The 24,030-nt window shown below is 37.7% G+C and overlaps 1 pseudogene; it reads left to right on the plus strand.

The window, feature by feature from the left end:
• The first annotated feature begins 1,098 nt into the window (after nt 1–1,098).
• Nucleotides 1,099–24,030, plus strand: part of LOC139875584 (probable acyl-activating enzyme 16, chloroplastic) — a 31,269-nt pseudogene continuing 8,337 nt past the window's right edge.

Consider the following 24,030-nt stretch of genomic DNA (forward strand, 5'->3'; position numbering starts at 1 on the left):
ACGGGTGTTATCGAGCTCCATCACTTTCTCGTACACAGCAACCATTAATTCCGGTGGTGCATTAGCCCGTTGACAACTCAAAGGGGCAATCGGGGAAAATTGCTCAAGCGAGGGATACTGTTGAACGATTTGACGAATCTCCGATTCGGTGATTGACGACTCTATATCCTTAACGTTCTTATCGGACGACATGATGGATGGATGTAAGAGTAAAAATGTAAATTAAAGATGGAAGGAAAGAAAGAACGGACCTTCAGGTAATTGATTAGGAACGGAAAGGTAATTGGCTGCCGGAATAAGAGCAAAATTTGAAAATCAAAAGGAGCGTGTAAAAATCGAAAAAGGGTAACCTGCCTATTTATAGGCAAGTATAAGTGAAAATGACACGAATAATTCTTCAGCGTACACGTGTCACAATCTACGGGAGTTAGCAATCGGCGTATAATAGCAACTCTAAGCAGTTGCATATGCTGTCATCATTATCTTTAGGGTAAACAGTGACAACTGTCACCTTAGGTGAAGGAATTACAGTCGAAAGGACGATTTTTCAACCACACGAATATTTTGCATTTAATGCAAACGGCGGTTGGTTACACATACACGCATATAATGTTTTATGTGTCTAGCAAATGCATTAAAAACAAAAATTATGAGATCCGAGGTAATCATTGATCATTATTCGGTACTATTATTTTATTAGTTCGACGCTATACACTTATTGGCATTGTATATACCATCGAACTGGGGGGACTTAATGATACGCATATCCGCATAACTATGCGGATTGCGCATCCAAAGTCCTAAACCACACAAATTGCCACGTAAGACATGTAGCATGGGTATAGCCGCACATTGTGCGCCTATACCATCTGGTGTGAGTTTCGTATACTTGCACAAGGGTCCGGTACATTCTAGAAGAATGTACGGTATAATCAATTCGGATTCTCTTCCTTAAATAACGAAAGTTAGTTAGGGACGAGATTGCATTTAATTCGGGAAGGGATTCTACCAAACCCTAATTCGTGAGACTATAAATACATAGCTCATAAAACCCTAAAAGATATACGATTACTCGTTTACTCATACGTAAACAAAAGCATGCAAATCTCTACCGTACGAACACAGTTTCTTACGATCGTTAAAGACTTTCAGGTATGTATTGAACTATAAAACCTTCATGTCTTTGGGCCACTCAACCTGGTATGCTAGGTTGCTGGTGGGCTCTCAAATCGGCCACCCCATCGGGATCAAAACGATACCGATGTGGGTTATCCACGACTAAGCGTCGGAGGTTCGAATATTGATAGTCCTTAAACCCCATTATTGCACTCAAGCGTAAGTTCACCTTGACCCCGTGAAAATATGCTTGATCAACAATTGAAGTAACTTGCGGGCATAGTCCAACGGTTCCCCCATATACTTTGTGTCATGGGATAGGGAGAAGTCATGTGTTCGATCCTTAGGGATGACATGATTTTCTTTAAAACAATTGTACAACAATAATGGTGGTATATATTGACCATATAGGGAGGTTTTACCGGATTCGTTCACGAACCTCTACTCAGGAACACTGCCCAAATGGATGTGTTCTCGGGTACCGTCGATCAGGTTCGGGTTTCCGCCCGAACGTGTGTAATTCGTGCAAATGATGAAAAAATATAACGTGAAGTCAAAATTAGGTGACCCTAAAAAAAGTAGATGTATGATGGTCAAATGACATATGCACATCACAAACATCATAAAAATTTTCTCTTTACCTACCCACTTTTCTACCCATTCCATTTCCTTATCTTCATCCCTTCGATTTTACCTGCTACTTATTAATTTTAACATGAAATAAAAAAAAAAATTTCTATCTCACAATTCGATAGAAATGTGGTCAATATCATAAAGAATAAAGAGAGATTGTCTATACCCAAATAAAAATGGATGTTTAGTACCGACCTCCCTTTATGAGTAAGAGGAATCAAATGCCGGGTAAAGTTTAGTAACAACAAAGAATCCTTTCTCACTCAGCCCTACCTATCCTATGTATTCGAGGATGCTGGAATCAAAAAAGAGCAGCCATTTCTACCTATCCTATGTATTCGAGGGTTGGAACCGAAAAAGAGCAGGATTTATATTTTCACTTGTAATTCCGGTGGTCCACGTCAATAACGTTCGTTAGATTTTTTTTTTTAATTTCACATGTTAGTGAGGACAAAAGTGTCATATTGTACTATTCATTTATTTTTCTTTCAAGCACTTACCTGTTACTCTTCTTCTTCCCCATTTTCTTCCCTCACCCAACACATTCACAGTCGAGCACAACAATCAATTGAATAATTTCGCTCTGATAATCTTCGGTATTTTCTCCGATCGTACTAAATTTGGATTGCGGATAAAATACGAGTGCAAATCACAATCACGTTAACTGTGAGAAGTTTTATTCTTCCAGCACTCTCCGAATAACAATGATTACGTGATCCAGAGTCAAGCTGCGAATCCAGTCAAGGTCAAACTTGGTCAATCACTTTAGAGAGAGAAAGTTCTTCTGTAGAGAGAGAAAGTCCTGATCTAACAAAATGATGTAATCTACCTATCAATGGAATCCAGGTGGCCTATTTATAGGCAAAAAGGTCAAAGGTTCTTCTTCAAGGATAGACATGCGTCACGTTCTGATTGGTGAGTCAACCTTTATTCTTCGGAAGTTGACTTTTGTTCTTTATGTTATCCGTTGTCCGCTGTTCGCTGAAACTTATAATTTTTTTATGCTTTTATTCACGTTTATGGTGATCGGTTCTTCTTTGGATTGTGCTTTGTTGCCGTGTTTTTGTAAGTTAACCGAATAGCGTATCATTATTCCTCGATTTTACCTCAGAACCTTAACCTAACCCTAATATTTCGGTTCATTTCAAACCGAGGTTAGCATCTCGTAAATCCACTACATCAACTCTTTCTTCTAACCCTAACATGAACCTCGAAAATATTATCGATTTTTCCATGATTTTGATGGTGCCCGATACCGATTACCAGTGACATAGTTTGTGAAGGTGAATTTACGATGGGGTGTGTGTATTCCATGCGATTATGAAAAGCAGTTACCGTAATTGAGGGTGAATAAACTAAAATCCGAGGCATTCGATGAAGTGATTAAAGAGGTTCCGAATTTAAAGCACATGAATGTATTCGCGGACGACCACATAACTAAGTGATTTACTAAAAGAGAATCGTGAAATGAGACGTACATTGGATGAATATCAGGAAATAAAATCATGGCAGCTTTTTGTAGCTTTCATTCTCTTTGATTGATTTGAGTAAAGTTAAACCTTCATCTTATATTAAAGGTTTCTGTACTCACTCAGTTTGATTATTGAGATGCTTCGTTTGAGTTTTTAATTTGAATGATGAGTGCAGGTTAAGGTGTTGTTTGTAATATTAATACAAATAAATACAAATAAACATGAGTGCAGGTTTTGATGTTCCGACTAAAATGAGTAATTCGTTTTAACTTAATATTCAAATTTAGGAAACTGACAAAGAAACACTAGTCATATATAATTTGTTACATGACTAATTGTTCTACTTATAGAAGATTTTGATTCATGACCTATCTCTGAAGACTGCTCATTTGCAGAATGAAAAAAGGCAAGTTCGAAAGTACGCATCTCTCCTCGAGAGTTCATTACCATTACAAAACAATGTGTCAAGTATCGAAGTAACAACAATTCCCGACATTTTGAGATACTCCGCCGAAAAATTTGGTGATAAAGTTGCATTGGTAGATCCACATCATGACCCTCCTACAACAATCACTTACAAGCAGGTATTTTGCACATTATCAATTTTTCACTAGTCAAGTTTTAACTATAGAACAAGTTAATCGAAAAGTACACTATTGAGTTTTGAATATTGCAGTTGGAACAAAACATCTTGGATTTTTCTGAAGGTTTAAGAGTTATTGGACTTAAACCAAGTGAAAAGATAGCACTTTTTGCTGAGAATTCTTGTCGTTGGATCGTTGTTGATCAAGGTAGATAATATTCATACTTTGGACTGTTGAATACATTTATAAACATGCATCAATGTATTCTATGGTATAGCCTAATTCAGATAATAATAATAATTATATATAATATTGTTAATAAGTTTGGTTTTATAGGTATTATGGCCACAGGAGCAATAAATGTTGTAAGAGGATGCAAGTCATCTGTGGAAGAGCTGTTACTCATCTATAAACATTCTGAAAGGTTACTATGAATGATTTCGTTTGGTTGTTTGCATTAAACGTATTATATTCATCTGTTTTTAACGATATAAACCCTTCTTTTTTTTTTCTAATAGTGTTGCACTTGCTATAGACAATCCTGAGTTCTATAACCAGATAGCAGAGGCTTTTAATTCTGAGGTGAAAATTAGATTTCTCATCTTATTATGGGGTGAAACATCATCCATCAGTAGTCATATAATGGAGGGAGTTTCTGCTTATAGTTACAAGGATATCATGGATATTGGTCGTGAACATCGTGCGTTTTTGCTTGATTCATATGATGCTTGTAAGTCAATTTACAATGTTTATTCTGCTTTAAAAAGTTATAATAATAATAGTAAAAAAAAAAAAAAAAAAAGTTTGATGTTTATTAGTCACATTTAATTCTTTTCTATCTTAGAACTAGTAAACTAGAGGCCCACTTCCTTGGGCCAAGAAGACCAAAAAATGACATGAAAGAATAGAAAAAAAAACGTGATAACGTCATGATGACGCAAGTGACGATTAAAAATAAGAAGACATGACTTGAACCCTCAACCTCTTGGTTGAAGGGTCACCACAATACCATTTGGCCAAGTGCCCTTTGGTAGTAGAAATAATATATATAGGCTTACATAATGATAAATGAATCTCTTGAGTTGGTTGCTTTAGGGCATCTTTTGGAAGTGGAAGTGTCAATTTTGACCCATTTACTAATGGGATGCTTGAGTTAGTACTATGTTTCATCTCTAATGTTAGAATCAGATAACATCAATAAAAAAATGTTCAAAAAGGAATATGTTAGTTAAGGGTATGTTTGGCAAAATTAGCTGGTAACTAGTATGTTTTAGTTGGTAGCTTGTAGCTGTTAGCTGGTAGCTGTTAGCTGTTTATATGTATTTAGGTATTTGGTAGAGTAGCTGAAACGGTTAAAGTAAAGAGTCCAATGACAAAAAGCTAGCAAGTTTTTCTCAAATGCTAATTCTATTAACTTTTAGCTTTTTTCATCCGTCTAAAAGTTTTAAGCTCTTTTAACCAAACGAAATTTTCTTATTAGATATGAGTTTTTTCATTAAAGTTATAAGTTAAAAGATCCTAAAAACTTGAGAATGTTATAAATATAGTAGATTATAACTACCTTTAATGGTCTATATACTTATTATTAACTTATACTAATCTTATAAGAATGAAAGAAAGAAGAATAGAGAGAGAAAGGAATGATATATTGAGAAAATGTGTGTTTACAAGCTTTCATTGATGTAGTATTTATACTAAAAATTGGCCATCTATATTTGACTTTGTTTACATTTATATTATATTATAACACTCCCCCTTAGATGACAATTTTATTAAAGAGCAACTAGTACTGCCTCGTTAAAAACCTTGCTAAAGAAAAACCCAGTGGGATAAAAACTTTAGTCAAGGGAAAAAGAGTGCAGTATAGAGTTGACTCCCCCTCAAGTAGACATCGCTGAGTCGTCACATCTTTTGAATATGCCTCATGCCAATATTGTGAACGTGTGTTCTGAAAACAGCAGTTGGAAGTGCTTTGGTTAAAAGATCGGCAGAGTTTTGCTGGATTGAACAAATCTCATTTCAAACTGGTTGTCCTTGATGAGATCTTGAGTGTATTAGAAGAATCTAGGAGGTATGCGTTTTCTTCGGTCACTTTTGATATACCCTTCTTTTATCTGTGTTATGCAAGCTGCATTATCTTCATAGATAGTTGTTGGACTTTTATCGCGTTCTAGTCCACAAGAATCAGTAATGAGTTGTGGCATTGATCTCAACCAAAAACATTCCCGAGTGGCTTCATGTAATGCAATCACTTTGGCATGATTTGATGATGTTGCAACAAGTGTTTGTTTTTGAGAACGTCATGATATTGCGGTGCCTCTATTTTAGGAATACATATTCAGTTTGAGATTTAGCTTTATGTGAATCAGATAAATAATCTGCATCTGTATAACCAAACAAATCTTGTTTCGAGTTGTTAGAATAAAATAATTATAAATCGGTAGTTCCCTGAAGGTATCAAAATATGTGTTTGATCTCATTCCAATGTCTTTTGGTAGGGGCTGAGTTAAACGTTGTCAACAAATTAACTGCAAAGAAATGTCAGGCCTTGTACAATTTGTAAAATACATAATAACCCCAATTGCACTAAGATATGGAACTTTTGATCCGTAAAGATCTTCATGATCTTCACGGGGATGAAATGGATCGGTGTCAATATTGAGTGATATATCAACCAATGGTTTTGTCTTTAAAAATGTTTTAAAAGCTTTTTGATGTGCAAGTAAACCATTAGGCATATGTTCAATCTGTAAACCAAGGCAATACTAGGTTTTTCCGATATCTTTCATTTGCATCCCATACGTTTCACATCTTTAAAAGTGATAACGATTAATCTGAAAACTTTTCTTTTATTGAGCGATTCTAATTCAGCTCATATTGCTCCTTTCCATTGAGCTCAATCATGTCTGTTTTGATATTCAATGACAGATTTTGGTTCCAGCTCATATCTTTATTCATGATGTCATTATATGAAAAAATCTCATCAATATTTGTCATTCCATTTCGGTTCCATATGATTGCATAATTTATTGCAATTTATGTATTTACATTTATCAATATCCTCTGCAGAAGGAATATTGATTTGTGGTTCTTCTTGAACACTTTCTTTTACCTCATTATCAGCTGATTTTTCTTTTCGAGGATTTTTATCTTTGGAACCAATTGGTCTTCCACGTTTCAGGCGTGGCAAAGACTCATGAGTGACATTTCCAGCTTTTAGAATTTCAATTCTAGCTGAAGCATTTACTGCTGGTATATATGATTTAGTCACTTCTTTTTGTATCTGTAAATGCATCAAGTAATTTATTTGCAAGTTCTTGCATATGCATTATTTTTTAACTTTCTTTTCGCATTCTTTTGTGCGATGATCAAGATACATTAATTTATGTTCACACCATGAAACATATTTTTCTTTATTTTTCATTTCTCCCCCTAATCTAGGGAACATTGATAATCAGCAAAACGTGCTGTAAAAACATCACCCGTTATAGGTTCAATATATCTTATAATTGAAGATGTTTCATATTTAATATATATATCCCCATCCTCCTTTGAGGACCCATTTTAGTGTGTTATGGTTGTGCAACTAGAACATATATTGCACAATCAAATGTTCTAATGGTGGGAAATATTTGGCTCTCTGCCAAAATCAAGTTGTAGGGGAGAATATTTATGAGTTGCACTTTATCTAATGTGAAATAATATCGCAGCATGTAAATTTGCATGTCCCCATATATATCACCTTGAATTCTTTCAAGAAACATTGGTGATTCTTTCTCAATGTGTTTTTCATTAATCACCATATGTGCTTTTCATTGATCACCATATGTGCTTTTCATTAATCACCATATGTACTTTTTCATTAATCACCATATGTGCTTTTCATTAATCACCGTATGTGCTTTTTTATTAATTACCATATGCGCTTTTCATCATATATCCTTTTCACCATATGCGCTTTTAATCATATGTGCTGCGTTTTTCATCATATGCACTTTTCATCATATGCACTTTTAATCATATGCGCTGCGATTTTCATCATATGCGCTTTTCATCATATGCGCTTTTTATCATATGCACTTTTAATCATATGCACTTTTCATTATATGCGCTTTTAATCATATGCGCTGCGCTTTTCATCATAGCTTTTCATCATATGCGCTTTTTATCATATGCGCTTTTCATCATATGCGCTTTTCGGTGCTACATAGATATTTCTCATTATCTGTTATCATTTACTGATAATCATATCCATTATGATATATATATCAGAGAAACTCAATCAATTTCTCTTTGATTTTGAGAAAACAATGCATTGTTTATCAGAAAATTTGTACCATTTGGTAATATGAATTTTTTTGCCTTTTCTGTTCCTTCAAGTTTGCAGGACCTGATATAGTATTTATAATTCCTTCATTTGATTTAAATCAATGAAATATTTCTTAGATTTGATCATAGTGTGTATGTTACCACTATCTACAATACATAGGTCTTTACCATTTAATTGATGATGTATTTCAGCAAGATTCATACTAAAAATTCAAATAAGATAAGCAAATAATGAGTTATATTTCAGCAAGATAATCAAATTATATTACCTGCAAACAAGTTACAATCTGAAGTACATAAAAGATAACACTTTAATAAACATATGCGTTATCGTCTAAAACCATTTATTTATGAGTGATACATAACAAGCTAGACATCTTAGAAAATTCAAACCATTCAAGTCTCAAGGTAGCTCAGGGTTTATGTAATCAAGATTTTTCAACAAATTCACTCTCGTTTTCTTTTCTGTTGGGACTTATTTGTAGAGCTAAATAAGATGTTTATGTATTCAAGAAATAGTTACGCACAAGGAATTCAAATGATTCCAAACTTTAATTGCGCTCACAATTTGAGCATCATCTTCCCTTTCATTAACTTTGGGAGCGGTTCAACCAAGAACATCGCAAGGTTCAACGTGGTCAGCTAAAAGAATATCTTTTACTGCCAACGTTTAAAGTTCACACGAGTGAACTTCTCAAGTTTTTCTGCATCTGGATTCAACACCGAATTAAATAGAAAATTTGAAACAAACTATAATTCACGTAATATAATAAATGCAAATTTTAACAAGTATCACTTAGTTCATATAAGCAACATCCCAATATATTTAATTCATGTCATGCAAATTAATACTCCGTAATTAAATACGTGTGTTAGAAATAAATCATAACAATGGTCCATGCTCCAAAAGTCAAAGTCCGCAATCATAACAAATCATGATGCATATACCAATTTTATAGGTCGTTTTGATTTCTTATTATAGTCACACTATTTTGTCTTTCATCTAATCAAGGACAGTTCATACTAAATAAACGATGTATGTTCACTCGTGTATGAACATGCGTATAACAACCCATTTGGTTGTGAATACTCAGTTTTGTGGACTATATTATCCTTAAGGCATATTGAATATATAAGACATAAAACCAACTAATGGTTTAAATTTACAGGTGACCTACTCCCATTAGGTCATTATCCTTAAATATTATACTTATTAGGTAATAATATGTCTTATTAGGTAATCCAATTATTAACATGAATTAACAAAATAATAGCATGTGTCTGCATATAGCCATTAGTAATATTTACACTAGCACAACAACTACACTTGCAATTATAAAATTAGCAACTATATTCAACAACTAAACTAGCACAACAACTACACTAGCACAATTATAAATAGCCCCACTATCATCATCTTTATCTTTATATGTTAATATAAAATAATCCATATCAATAATAATATTTACACATATTCATGTTCCATGGTTACATATAAGAACAAGTCTTGATAAATAAATTTCAACCATGACTCACTAGATATAACATCGGACCATGTGTATATAAGCTAAAGCATATTACTAGCACTGAATCTTAAGTTTGGCAACCATGGATACAACCAATATCCATAAATTAATTGGACTTATTAAGATGAGTCAATTAATACAAAGTAACAATATTCGGTGCATAAGCTATATTATATAGATAAATAAATGATAAATGATAAATGTATGTGCTCTTAATTTAGAAGTCATACACGTAGATCTGATTAATTCTTATGTAATTTAATTGAGCATTACACGTAGAACATGGGCATAATCTAAGCAGTACACGTATAACATCTATTAAAGCTTTATATCCAATTTATAAGATAGATCATTATAGTTCAGATTTATAAACGTAATTAATCTCAATTACAAGTCAGTTTATCTTTTAAATCCTTTTGGCCCACAAATAATCTGTTGTTTATAATAGTTCAGTTTCGTAGGAACAATATAATCGATTTCGTGAACACGGGTCTGTTTAAGATTGTATGTAAATTATAACAAAACTGAAACAATTATACATATTATCACAAACGTAATAATAAGAACAAAAGGATAGAACGATCTAACCGAATTGAAGGTTGAACCGGGCTTGTGTTTGACACAATTCCCTTAAACAAATTCTTCGTCTGTTCCCAGGGTACACCGGTCCGAAACAGCGTACTGTCGGACTTGAACACTTGTCTTGATTAGTGACTTGTACTTGCTTAGATAAACCTTGATTATACGGAGCACTTCGTGCTGATAACGTGTTATAAATATAGTAGATTATAACTACCTTTAATGGTCTATATACTTATTATTAACTTATACTAATCTTATAAGAATGAAAGAAAGAAGAATAGAGAGAGAAAGGAATGATATATTGAGAAAATGTGTGTTTACAAGCTTTCATTGATGTAGTATTTATACTAAAAATTGGCCATCTATATTTGACTTTGTTTACATTTATATTATATTATAACAGAGAAATCATTGTGCCAAACATGCCCTAAATATCTGGCATGGTTTAAAATTTGTTAAAAGTGTCTTTATTTTATTTTTTATTTTTTTAAACGCCAAGCTTGCATCAGTGTATCATTTATTTCAACGACACTCATCATTTGCACACACACATGCGTTCGGAAGGAAACCCGAATCGCATTAAAGGAACCCGATCCTTTAACCCGATGGGCAGGCGGACCGGGTTTGAATCCTGAATGGATCCGGGAGAAAACCCCCATGGGGTCAATCTGGATATCTATATTTCAGGCAGATTAATTAATAGGATGGGCAGAGCGAGACTCGAACCCATGACCTAACCCCCAGTCCCAACACAAGGTGAAGGGGATGCCGTTGAAGCAATGATTCATTGGCAATTGTCTTTATTTTACACACAAGTATAGAACCTGCTGAATCATTTCATTACATAAAAAAAAACTTCTGATTCTTAAACATGTTTATACAGTAACTGACTCGTTCATTTTTCTACTATTTATTTAAAATATTTGTGTTGTCTGACCTTTTCCTTAATAACTGACTTTGTAAATTTTAGGTGAAAAATACATTTATGAACCTATCAAGTCTGATGATGTTGCCACTCTTATTTATACAAGTGGAACTACCGGCAGCCCAAAAGGAGTAATGCTTACACACAATAATTTTTTATTCCTGGTACAAATTTCTATCTTTTGCACCATTTTTTCATTTTAATCACTTTTTCTTTTTGAAAAATCTTGTGTCTAAATATAAGTTAAAAACAATAGATTTGACTTTAAAATTATTCGTCCGTGAGTTGGTTAATTACTCCTGATGTAAGACCGGACTTTCTTTAATTAAGAGGCCGAAGGTTTGATTCATTTGTTTATGAATGGATCCATTTTAGTTTTGTCTTCTCTTTTATTTAGGGATTAATTGGGTAGTTTAAAGAGTATCCTTAAAAGTAAATGTTTTAAACAAGTGGAGTTTTATAATACTCCGTAAGTAGGTTATACAACCTCCCAAACGGTTAATATATTGGTGTATTAATTTCTAATCACACCTTGTAAATCATAAAAACGTGAATCTAACATTGAATTTCAATGAATAGTCATAGTTCATACAAAAGTGGGATAAATGGAAAAACAGAAAAATGGCTTAAGGAGGCGGCAAGGGTTTGAATGTGTGAAAGGCTAACTCTAAAGTGGAAGTAATGGATTCCTCTTATACCTCTAGGAATCCATTTACAATTATAGGCTTAATTAGGGATATTGGCCCATTAAGCTAACGAATGGGTAGTTTGGTAAGTTCACATGGATACGTATTACATCAATAAAATTATGTCCTAACAAACACCCCCTTTGATGTGAGTTGTGCTTGGACTTCTTTGATCCTATTTAAATGTTGGGGGCGAGTTGTTATCTTCGACTTTTGTGTGAATTGATGTCTTTGATCTTTGAAGCTTTGACTTGATGATATTTTTCTTTTGAGCTAAGCAGGAAAAACTTTTTTGTGAGTTTGTTGATGTGATAATCTCTTTTTATAAGATTCTCCATTTTTGTTGTTGTATGATGTTGAAGCTTCTTCTTGAGGAAACTTCTTTGTCTTTAACAAACGCGAGATAAAGGTTAAGTGGTGTTGTTTTGTTAACTTTGTTGGAAACTTCTTCTTTTGGAAGTTGTCTTGTCTTTGTGGGTCTCTTGGTTTATTGTGTTGTCTTGACTAGATGATTTGTTTCTGAGAGAAAGCTTGTAGTAATGATACGCATATCCGCATGACTATGCGGATAGCGCATCCAAAAACATTAAACCACAGGAATTGCCACGTAAGGCATGTGGCACGGGTATAGCCGCACATTGTGCGCCTATACCATCTGTTGCGAATTTCGAATACAAGCACAAGGATCCGGTATATTATAGAAGGATATATGATATATTTAATTCGGATTCTCTTCCTTAAATAACGAGAGTTAGTTAGGGACGAGATTGCATTTAATTCGGTAAGGGATTCTACCGAAACCCTAATTTGTGAGACTATAAATACATAGCTCATAAACCCTAAATACAACACACACGATTACTCGTTTACTCATACGTAAATAAGAGTATACAAATCTCTATCGTACGAACACAGTTTCTTACGATCGTTAAAGACTTTCAGGTTTTCTTTTACTGTCAACAAGAATGGGTGGAGGAAATAAGAGTGCGAGGAGTCAAGGACGATCGGAATCTCCCGTGAGTCCAGGGTTTCAAACACCTCCGGCGACGGTTACAAACACACCGTCGACGCCGCCAGCACCAGCCAAAGGCGCGTCAAAACCTCCATCAACACCAAGTGTAGGGATAGGACCTGCTACAACGGAACCTGTCCCAAGTGAGTCATCTAAAGGATGGTGGCATACTCCCGACAGGAGTTTAATGGAAACAGGAACTGGTTTTAAACCCTTCGATGATCTGTCACCAAAAATTTTGAGCTTTGGTTCTCCAAGCGAAACTATTTCACCAGGTTTCAAAGCTAAAACTACCTGTGTGGGTACAATACCAATCATCACCTCGATCGAACCCGAAACGCCGATTGAAAGGGTCACCACCGAGAAAGCTCAAGACAAAATCAGACAAATGGGTCTGAGAAATCCAGACGGATCGTATATCATGTTGACACCACCGAAGTTTGCGGCGCATGCGTCTCCGCAGTCAGTTCATACTATCGCAAATAGCCAGTATAGCGGAACGCACAATTCTGCGTCCCAGTCAAACAGTCTTATATCCCAGTTACAGCAAGTTGCGCCACCACACTTGGCCCCGGCTTTCAATGAGCCAGCGCGAGTGCAAGAATTCATGAGCAATTGGTTCGCAGTTATGCAAGGGCAAAAAGCTAAACAAAGTTTGGAATTGGCCACCACCACAGAAAAATTTGTGGCGCACATTGCCAATCATCCCTTCGCAGTCGCACCAGTGTTGCCGCTAACACTGGGAAGTTATGACGGGTTATCAGATCAGGATGACTTTTTGCAAAAATTCGAAGGAACCGCAAGAACGCACAGCTGGGGAGACGCGGTAGCATGTCATATGTTGCCAATAGTATTGCAAGGAGTAGCCAGAGAATGGTTCAACAACTTGCCAGCCAGAAGTATTACAAGATTTGCGGACTTACGCTCAAGATTCTTGCTAAACTTTCATAATTTACGTGCACGAAAAAGAATGCACGTCGAATGTCACGACATTAAGCAGAAATCAAGAGAAAGTTTAGGAGAGATAATCGATCGATATACTAGAGAGGTGGCCAAGATACCAGACTTTCCAGAAAGCCAAAAGATATCTGGATTCATCCATTGCATAGATACTGACAGGTATTTGTCTTTATGGCAACGTCTGCGAAGAAGAGTTCCAGAGACTTTCGCAGAGGCCATAAAAGAAACGCATGATTACATGCGAGCACAAGAGGATATAAAGCAAAACCGCAGAGATACCTCTTCGGATATGGACATCGATGACGATTATCGAATGCAAGGAAGAAGTTCGGAGTCAAACAAACGTTATGGCAGTAGCGGCCAACCCAGAGGCGGTGCCTATCATAACGATAAATATCGCAAGTTCAACAATAATAAAGGGGGAGGAAGCCAGAGGTTCAAAAGTAGTCACAACGAAAATGTGGCATTGATAAAAGATCTCACAAAAACACCGAAGGAAATTTTGGCCACAGAAGCAGTGTGTGAAAACTTCGAGCCCCCAGTGCCTTTGTCAAGGCATGGAAACAGAGATAAAAGCAAGTTTTGCGATTTTCACGATGATTATGGACACGAGACTAACGAGTGTCGGCACCTAATCGAAAGGGTTATTGCTGAACTCAAAAGAGGAAGGCTGCAACACTTAAAGAAAAATGCAAAATCACAAGGTGATAAGCAAAAAGGAGAAAAGGAGTATCCATGGCAAAAGAAAAATGAGGCAAGAGAAACGGATAAAACCATAAACATGGTAACAAGCGGGAAGATAAACCAGAGGCGCAAGTTAGAAGCATCCGAAGAATGGGAAAATACACCCATCATATTCTCAGCTATGGCACAGGAACCCTTAGACGCGCCCATCACGATTAAAGGACGCGTCAAAAGTTGTGGATACATCATCAAACGACTGCACGTGGATACCGGTTGCGGTGTTGATATTATGTATGAACATTGTTTCCGCTTGTTGCCAGGGGCTGTGCGAGACAAGCTAGTTGCTCCTAATACTGCGTTGTCTGGATTCTCCGGCGAATCGGCATGGCCGATCGGAATCATTGAGTTAGAGTTGGAACTAGCAGACGATGATAACAGAGAGTTAATGAGGAGCACGACAGTGGAATTCGCTGTCGTCCGATCATACTCAAAGTACAATGCGCTTTTGGGGCGCACGACTCTCCAAAAATTAGGGGCAATCCCATCCACAATACATGGCCTTATAAAGTTTCCAACGCCATTGGGAATTGCAACTATCAGGTCAGAAAAGCAAGACGCAAACGTCGCAGCTGTTGAACATGCGGAACAACAGCCAAGTGAGGCGGAACAGATTAAAAGCTGCATGATCATTGCAAATCCACGGCACCCGGAGCAAAAAATTAAGATCGGTGGAGGATTGTCTGCATGAGACGAAGTTTAAACTTCGTAATATACTAACCGCCAACGCGGATGTGTTTGCATGGAAGGAAGCAGACATGACAGGCGTGCCAAGGGAGATTGCTGAGCATAAGCTTAACGCAAACCCTAGCCTCACACCAGTACGTCAAAAGAAACGCGGTATGGCTCCCGAAAGAAGTGAATGGTTAAAAGCAGAGGTCGACAAGTTGGTCAAAGCAAATATTTTAAGGGAAGTAAGATACCAAACATGGGTAGCAAACTCGGTGCTGGTCAAAAAGCCTGATGGGTCCTGGCGTATGTGTGTTGACTTCACAGATATTAACAAAGCATGCCCTAAAGACAATTATCCGTTGCCGGAAATAGATTGGAAGGTTGAATCGCTAGCCGGTTTCCGGTACAAATGTTTTTTGGATGCATACAAAGGATACCATCAAATACAGATGGCGGCTGATGATGAGGATAAGACCGCTTTCCATACAAGCCAAGGCATATATTGTTACACAAAGATGCCGTTTGGATTAAAAAATGCCGGTGCAACATATCAACGGGTAATTGACAAAGCTTTCAAAGGGCAGATTGGGCGAAACTTGGAAGCATACGTCGATGACATAGTCATAAAAAACAGGACAGAACAGGGCCTCTAGGAAGATATATTGGAAACATTCGCGTCATTAAGAAGGATCAATATGAAGCTCAACCCGTCGAAATGTAGCTTCGGAGAGGAAGAAGGAAAGTTTCTTGGTCACATAATAACTGAGCGCGGAATACGTGCAAATCCAAAGAAAATAGAGGCAATCGAGAACATGCCATCGCCAAGAAACAAGAAAGAAGTTCAAAGTTTAACGGGTAAGTTGGCGGCATTAACCAGGTTTTTATCAAAATCCGCAGAGCGATCACTCCCATTTTTTGGGACACTAAAGAATTGCTTGAAGAAAACGGATTTCAAGTGGACGAAAGAAGCAGAGACAGCATTTCAAGAAATGAAGAAACTGCTGAAGGAGCTGCCTAAAATGACTGCGCCAATTGCTGGAGAAACATTGATACTATACCTGGCAGCATCAAAGGAAGCAATAAGCTCAGTTTTGATAGCGGACAGGGGACAGGTACGCACTATAAAAATTTTAATATTGCTATCTTCAATCAATAGATAATTACATATATAGTTATGCTATGCGAGCAGGTGAAAATGCCTGTGTATTTTGTGAGCAAAGCTTTAACAGGGAGCGAATTAAATTATCCGGCGATCGAAAAACTAGTTTATGCGCTCGTGCATACAGCTAGACGCTTGCGGAGATACTTCCAAGCACACCCAATAAGGGTTCTAACAGATCAGCCGATAAAGCAGGTATGACACACACTTTGTTGTTGTCAATTAATACAACATTGCTTGATAAGCTCTAGCAAAATTTATATTCGCCAACACTTGTTGAGCAGGTGCTATACAAACCAGAAAATTCTGGTCGCATGGCCAAGTGGGCTATTGAATTGGGGGAACATGAGATAAGTTTCTCACCAAGAAGTGCGGTAAAAGGACAAGTCCTCGCAGATTACCTGGCTGAAACAGCTGGAGATATCGAAGTCTCGCATGAATCAAAAGAAATACCACCTCCGCCCGAACAGCTGTGGGAAATGCACACAGATGGGGCTTGTGGTCCAGAAGGCGCAGGGGCAGGAATAGTCCTAAAAAGTCCGGAAGGGGAAGAATATACTTTCGCACTCCGATTTAGCTTCCCCGTGACAAATAACGAAGCCGAATATGAGGCATTGTTATCTGGAATGAGGGTAGCAAAGCATCTGGAGGTCAAAGAATTATCAGTGTATGTTGATTCGCAGTTGGTGGCAAACCAATTCAACGGAGTATTCGAAGCACACGACGAATCAATGCAAAAATACCTCAAATTAGTGCAAGAAATGGCAGTTGACTTCGATTTATTCCAGATAGCCCAGATTTCAAGGACGCTGAACAAAAAAGCGGACGCGTTAAGCAAACTAGCCGCATTGACATTTAGTCATTTCAAAAAAGAAATTTGGGTAGAAGAGGTTAAAATAAAATCTATTGAAGAAGACAATGTTTTAGCTGCGGTTGAAGAAGAAGAGCGGAGTTGGATGACACCTATAATAGAATTCCTAACTAACGGCACATTGCCAATAGACTCGAGTGAAGCGCTAAAGGTTAAGATGAAGGCACCAATGTATTTGTTAGAAAAAGGAATATTATACAGAAAATCTTTCTTGGGGCCTCATTTGCGATGTCTCAACCCAACTCAAGCAGAGTCAATCATACGAGAAGCTCATGAGGGGATGTGCGCTTTGCATTCAGGACACAAAACAGTCGCTTCGAAAATCATGCGGCTTGGATACTACTGGCCATCAATGTATAGAGATGCCGCAGAAATAATCCGCAAATGTCAATCATGTCAACTTCATGCACCAGTGTGTAAGGCTCCGCGACATCCTATGATACCGGTTGCGTCCCCATGGCCATTCTGCAAATGGGCCATCGATATAGTTGGGCCATTTCCCGCAGGACCAGGGGGTGTAAAATTTCTGGTAGTGGCCATCGATTATTTCACCAAATGGGTAGAAGCCAAACCACTAAAGACCATTTCGGGCAAGCGAATTCGAAATTTCGTGTGGGAAAACATCGTCTGTAGGTTCGGAATCCCAAATGAAATAGTAAGCGACAATGGTACGCAGTTCGAGGGGAACCCATTTAGTGATTGTTGCCAAGAATTGAATATAAAGCAAACATTTACATCAGTCGCACATCCTCAGGCGAATGGTCAGTGTGAAGTGACGAACCGTGATATTGTTTTGGGAATCAAAGCAAGGCTGGGTTTGTGCCGCAGGGGATGGATAGACGAGCTGCCTAATGTTTTATGGGCACATCGCACAACTCCTAAAGGCGCAACGAATGAAACACCCTTTAGTTTGGTGTATGGGTCCGAGGCTGTAATACCCGCTGAAATAAATATACCAACATTGCGCGTAGCTTCCTTCGACGAAAGTAGCAATAGCGAAGAACTGCGTGAAAACCTAAACTTGGTTGAAGAAAGCAGAGAAATGGCGGCAATAAAAGAAGCAATCAACAAGCAAAAAATTGCAAGCTACTATAACAAACGAGTTCAACCATTATCTTTCCAACTGGATGATTTGGTGTGGCGCAAAAACGAAGCAAGCAGGGCAGAAGATACGGGTAAGCTTGGACCTAAATGGGAAGGACCATACAAGGTTATTGGCGTAAGCGATACAGGGGCGTATCGACTAGCAAGTTTGGATGGAAGAATAATAAAGCGCACTTGGCATGCGCAGACACTGAAACGGTGCTACATGTAAAAAGCTGGCAGAGGGATTGATCACCCCAGATAACTGTTTTAAGTCTTTATCATGTAAACTTTTCTTTCCACTGTAATATGACAGCTAAGTGCTGATCAAAACATATATTTGAATTAAATTGAATTATGCAATTTAAGCCAATAACTTATGCATTTTTTATTCATTTGTTGATTGCATGCCCCTTAAGCTGCACAGGGACATACTCCGAGTTCCAAGTGGCATAGTTTAGTTTGGTTACTAATACTATTTTTAATGGTTACAGTAGTAAAACATTGGTTTGTTTCAAACGCTTGTACACTGCGCAAGACGGAGACTTGCACAGTCTAGACTATAAATTACAAGTTTGGTTACTTGTTTAAAACACCCGGTCATTGGTTTGACCGGAAGACTCTTGAGCATAGACATTGGTTTGTCTATAAGTGCGGATAAAATACATTGGATTGTATATGCACACATACTTATAAAAATTTTATAAAAGTCTTGAGTATAAATTTATAAGCATTGGTTTGCTTTAATTTGCGTACAACATTGGGTTGTTAGCGTACGAGTAAAAAGAGCACGATAAGATTGAAGGGTCGCTCCCGTCATGAAATCGTGACATTTATTCCACATATGAGTTATTGAATGCATTATGTTGTAACAAATCATTATAACCGCCATATTGATTTCGCACAAACACCATAAAAGCAACGTAACCATTAAAATTCATCGATATTATAATCAAAAGATATCCAATTACAAGTGCAAAATGTACGATCAACCGCTTAGTATGAAAGCGGGATATATACCAAAATTAAACCTAACATAAGCTAAAAATAAAATAAGGGGGTGGCAATTGGCGAGAACGTTTGCCCTACACTAAGGAGAGTATGCCATCCTCGCACGCAGCAATCAGATGCATACCCCACTGTCAAACAAAAAAGAAAAATATATTATAGGGATGCGAAACCTCCAAGATTGCAAGGCCCATCCCTCACTAACAAAAAACATGCCACCAAGGGTGGTAGGAAGTAACCACCCATAGTGACATAACAAACTTAGTTAAGTTTGTCTGACACAATCTCCTGCGAGGAGACATTGGGATCATTGATTAAAGTTTCAAGACGGGGAATCTGAACGTGTTGGAGTTGCAGAAAAGCTTCATCAAATCTCTCCTTGGCATCATCCACAAGGAGTGCAGCAATATTCGGGGGGATAACAGGGGGCACAGATAGCTCTCGACAGATAACATTCCAGAACAAAGTTCTCTCATATGCACGTGCAGCAACCATCGCCGCACCAAAACGCTCCTCGACTGCTTTGCAATTGAGGGCGTGTTGAACAATGGTGGGAAGGCCTTGACGTAGAATGTCATGCTGCGCCTTGATAACGCCATGCTTTACTCCCCAGGACTCCTGAGCGGAGATCCAATCACTAAAGTTCTCATTTAAAAACACCACATGATTTTCCGCCTCCTTCAACTTTGCGGAAAGGGATGTGATCTCCGACTCTAAAAATGCCTTTTCAGCAAAATGCTGGTCCTCCTTTTGATCACGCTTAAACATCATAACGTTGATCCGCTCTTCCGCATGCTTATGCGCGGTCACCGCAACCGCCAACTGCGCGGAGAGCTTCGCATTCTCTTGTCTCAGCATCACCTCTGTGGGTGATGGTGTAGTTGGACTTGCAAGAGCAGATGACTTCAATTGGAGACGATGAAGGTCCTTCGCAAAATTGAATAGGGTCGATTGAGTATCAATGTATAGTTCTTCAGTAGGAGAGAGCAATGAAAGCTTCTGGATCAGAGATTGGGGGGCGCAAGCTTTGAGAAAAGAGAATTGTTCGGCAAACGCCGGTAAAGAGACCTTTATAAGTTCATCAAGATTCGGGATCAATGAGGAGTGATCATTTGGATTAGGGAATGCACGCTTAGCAGGTGGAGTTGAACAGCTTGGACCTGCATATACATAAAAAAAATAAATAATAATAATAATAAATAAAACGTACGAATGCCATAAAAGCTTCAAGAAAGTTGAACGATCGACGGATGAGACTCATACCTTCATCAGCTGCTCTTTTGTGGCTTTGAGTCACAGATGAACCTGGAAGGAGATACAGTGGCGGTACCGAATCCGACCGGCTGACCGGCGAACTCGGATCGGTATTCTGGTTGGGTGCATACGATTCTAGCTTCATCTGCAATTCGAATAATCAAACGACAAGTTAGAAATAATTTATTTCTTTGTTAAGGGCTGCTATATGTAAAAGCTTAAAGGAACAAGTTATACCTTTTACAAAATTGCAGAGAAGGTAGGTGAAGAAGATCGTCTTGAAAAGGAAAAGATTGGAAGCTATGAAAAAACCAAGGAAACTATTTATAGATAAAATTCAAAGAGTTAAAATGGTAACGCGGGCGTAATGATAGCCGTACACGTGTACTAATCTGGAGCTAATTACCTTGTTAAGCGTTCCGGTGCACGATAGCATCAACAGGCGGTTGCATAATTACAATCATTACCTTTTCGGTAAACAGTGACAGTTGTCACCTCGGTAAGTGGCGATGCAGCCGAAAAGACATTTTGGTGACTGCACGCATACATTGCATTAAATGCTAAAACAGTATCCGGTCACGCAAATATGTTTTAAAAATCATATAGAGACATCCGGTTGCAATTGAAAATCCGTCTTATAATTACATTGGCATTATTAAGTGTGAATACCTGGTTCTGGTATAATTGTTAGATTAACATGTGTATCGCTTTTTTCTTTCTAGTTCGACGTCATACACTATATTTCCTTGTATATAACATCGAACTGGGGGACTTAATGATACGCATATCCGCATGACTATGCGGATAGCGCATCCAAAAACATTAAACCACAGGAATTGCCACGTAAGGCATGTGGCACGGGTATAGCCGCACATTGTGCGCCTATACCATCTGTTGCGAATTTCGAATACAAGCACAAGGATCCGGTATATTATAGAAGGATATATGATATATTTAATTCGGATTCTCTTCCTTAAATAACGAGAGTTAGTTAGGGACGAGATTGCATTTAATTCGGTAAGGGATTCTACCGAAACCCTAATTTGTGAGACTATAAATACATAGCTCATAAACCCTAAATACAACACACACGATTACTCGTTTACTCATACGTAAATAAGAGTATACAAATCTCTATCGTACGAACACAGTTTCTTACGATCGTTAAAGACTTTCAGGTATGTATTGAACTATGAAACCTTCATGTCTTTGGGCCACTCAACCTCGTATGCTAGGTTGCTGGTGGACTCTCAAATCGGCCACCCTGTCGGGATCGAAACGATACCGATGTGGGTTATCCACGACTATGCGTCGGAGGTTCGAATATTGATAGTCCTTAAACCCTATTATTGCACTCAAGCGTAGGTTCACCTTGACCTCGTGAAAATATGCTTGATCATGTAGTAAGGCTATCGATCTTGCTTGTCATGTCTCCATCGCCACTGGTCAAGCTTGTAGACCTAATTTGAGAAATATAGTCGTCGTTGATCAAATCGCCGGTGATACATCTGTTGTTGCTGTGCGCATCGAGCATTCTAAGAGTAAACCCTACGCTCACCCCAATTATTATTCTAGTATTTCAAACAGGCCCAATTACATTATTAACCTAAAAACCGATCAGTCTAAGTCTAATTACTCTAGCCCATCATCGAAATCCATCACCACACCAGCCCATACTCCATTAAGCCCTTTAACGAAAACCCCATCAACACTATCTCCTGCATTGACGATTCATCGCTTATCTACACAGAATCAACCGTTATTCCAGTTGAAGGAGAATGTCACGCACCAGACCACCATGTCTTCTCTGATTCATCCTCTAACCTTGGCACTTCAAAATTCATGGGTAACTTTGGTAAAAGGTTTAGAGAAACCTTAACTCCGTGTGCCGTAGCACCCATACCACCCACCCCGTGAATGCCAGTATGCCGTAGAAACTCCTCCCCCCAATACCCAACAATTGGTGCAGGCCGAGAATCGAACCTGCGTCTCACATTTTGGCAAAGGACATCCAATAGTGAGCCCGGGGTTCAAAGGAGACGGGTACCTTTTGCCAGCTAACAGCTGGTTGGTAATTCATGGGTAACTTAATAACTACCCTGCTGTGATTTTTGTGGACAATGGTGCTACTCACAATTTTATCTCTAGAAAACTCTTTGAAACTCTCGGTTTACCAGTAAACTCTACTAGTCATCTGAATATTCAATTGGGAGATGGAAACCGCTTGAAGATCTCTGAACAATGCAAAGACATCACACTTCAATTCATCAAATTACAGGGAATCCACTCACCCCATGATGATTCATTCGATCACACAATCATATGTGATAAGAATCAAGTTAAACTATGGCCTATTGCATGGCAATCCGATTCTACTGGAGCTACAATTTGGAAGAATAAGCAAGTTCATCAATGGATTATTCCATGGCAACAGTCATATCTCAGGCTTGAGGACAAGCCTATTGTTATTGAGGCGGTATTGATAGAGAATAGCCCAACACAATAGTTAATAGCCCAATTGTAAGTCTATATATTAGTGTGTCATTTAGGGTTAGATTCATGTTTGGATGTACGTCTTTTGGTGATCGGATGTAAACAGCTTGGGCAGGAAGTTTCCATAGTTGGATCTTCTCTGAGTTTGGCAGAGTGATTTCAATCTGTGATTTCCTCTGATATATTTTGTTATTCATCTTTATCTTTACCAATATAATTATTCAAGTATTTCTATTGCTACAATTATTCATCATATCCAGTGTCCCACACTTCATATATATTGTTCTTCATTATTACAAAGTGTTATTCTTCATATTTGTTGATGTTGTTATTAAATCCTTACATAAGGTCTGTCGCACGAGTGTCATGCGATGGTATGGAGTCTTGTATGAGCGTTTCGTGCGATGGTATAGTGTGTCATGTGATGGTTTGTCTGTCGTGTGTCGTATGAGTGTGTCTTGCGAAAGAAGTTCTTGGTTGTTCAGATTCGGGTGATCGGAGAGGGATGGTGCACGACTAAGTGGTGACAGTGGAAGTTCAAAAACACTTCAAAACTCACTAAAACTTTTAATAAATGATATAACAAGGTTCCTAACACTTCTAGAAACGTTTATAAATCAAAAACTAGTCCAAAACATAGCTAAATCTAAGGAAAGGAATCAAAATTGCGTTCAACAATTTTAGCTCACAAAACACTGATTTTGAACTCGTTTCTTGATCTTTTTTCATGATTCAAGTTGGAAAAGATTCACAATGACCAGACGCAGCTTCGTTGATAAATTTAAGACCAAAACAAACGTTGAAATTTGAATTGTGATTTAAACTTAAAATTGAAAGTTTTGCACTCAAAATTGCATAAAAAGGATTAATTTTTGTAACAAAATGAAGCTATGGATTGTGGTTATGCTCTTATACCATTTCTAA

The sequence above is a fragment of the Rutidosis leptorrhynchoides genome, chromosome 11 (assembly GCF_046630445.1).
Source record: "Rutidosis leptorrhynchoides isolate AG116_Rl617_1_P2 chromosome 11, CSIRO_AGI_Rlap_v1, whole genome shotgun sequence".
In the NCBI taxonomy this organism is placed as follows: Eukaryota; Viridiplantae; Streptophyta; class Magnoliopsida; order Asterales; family Asteraceae; genus Rutidosis; species Rutidosis leptorrhynchoides.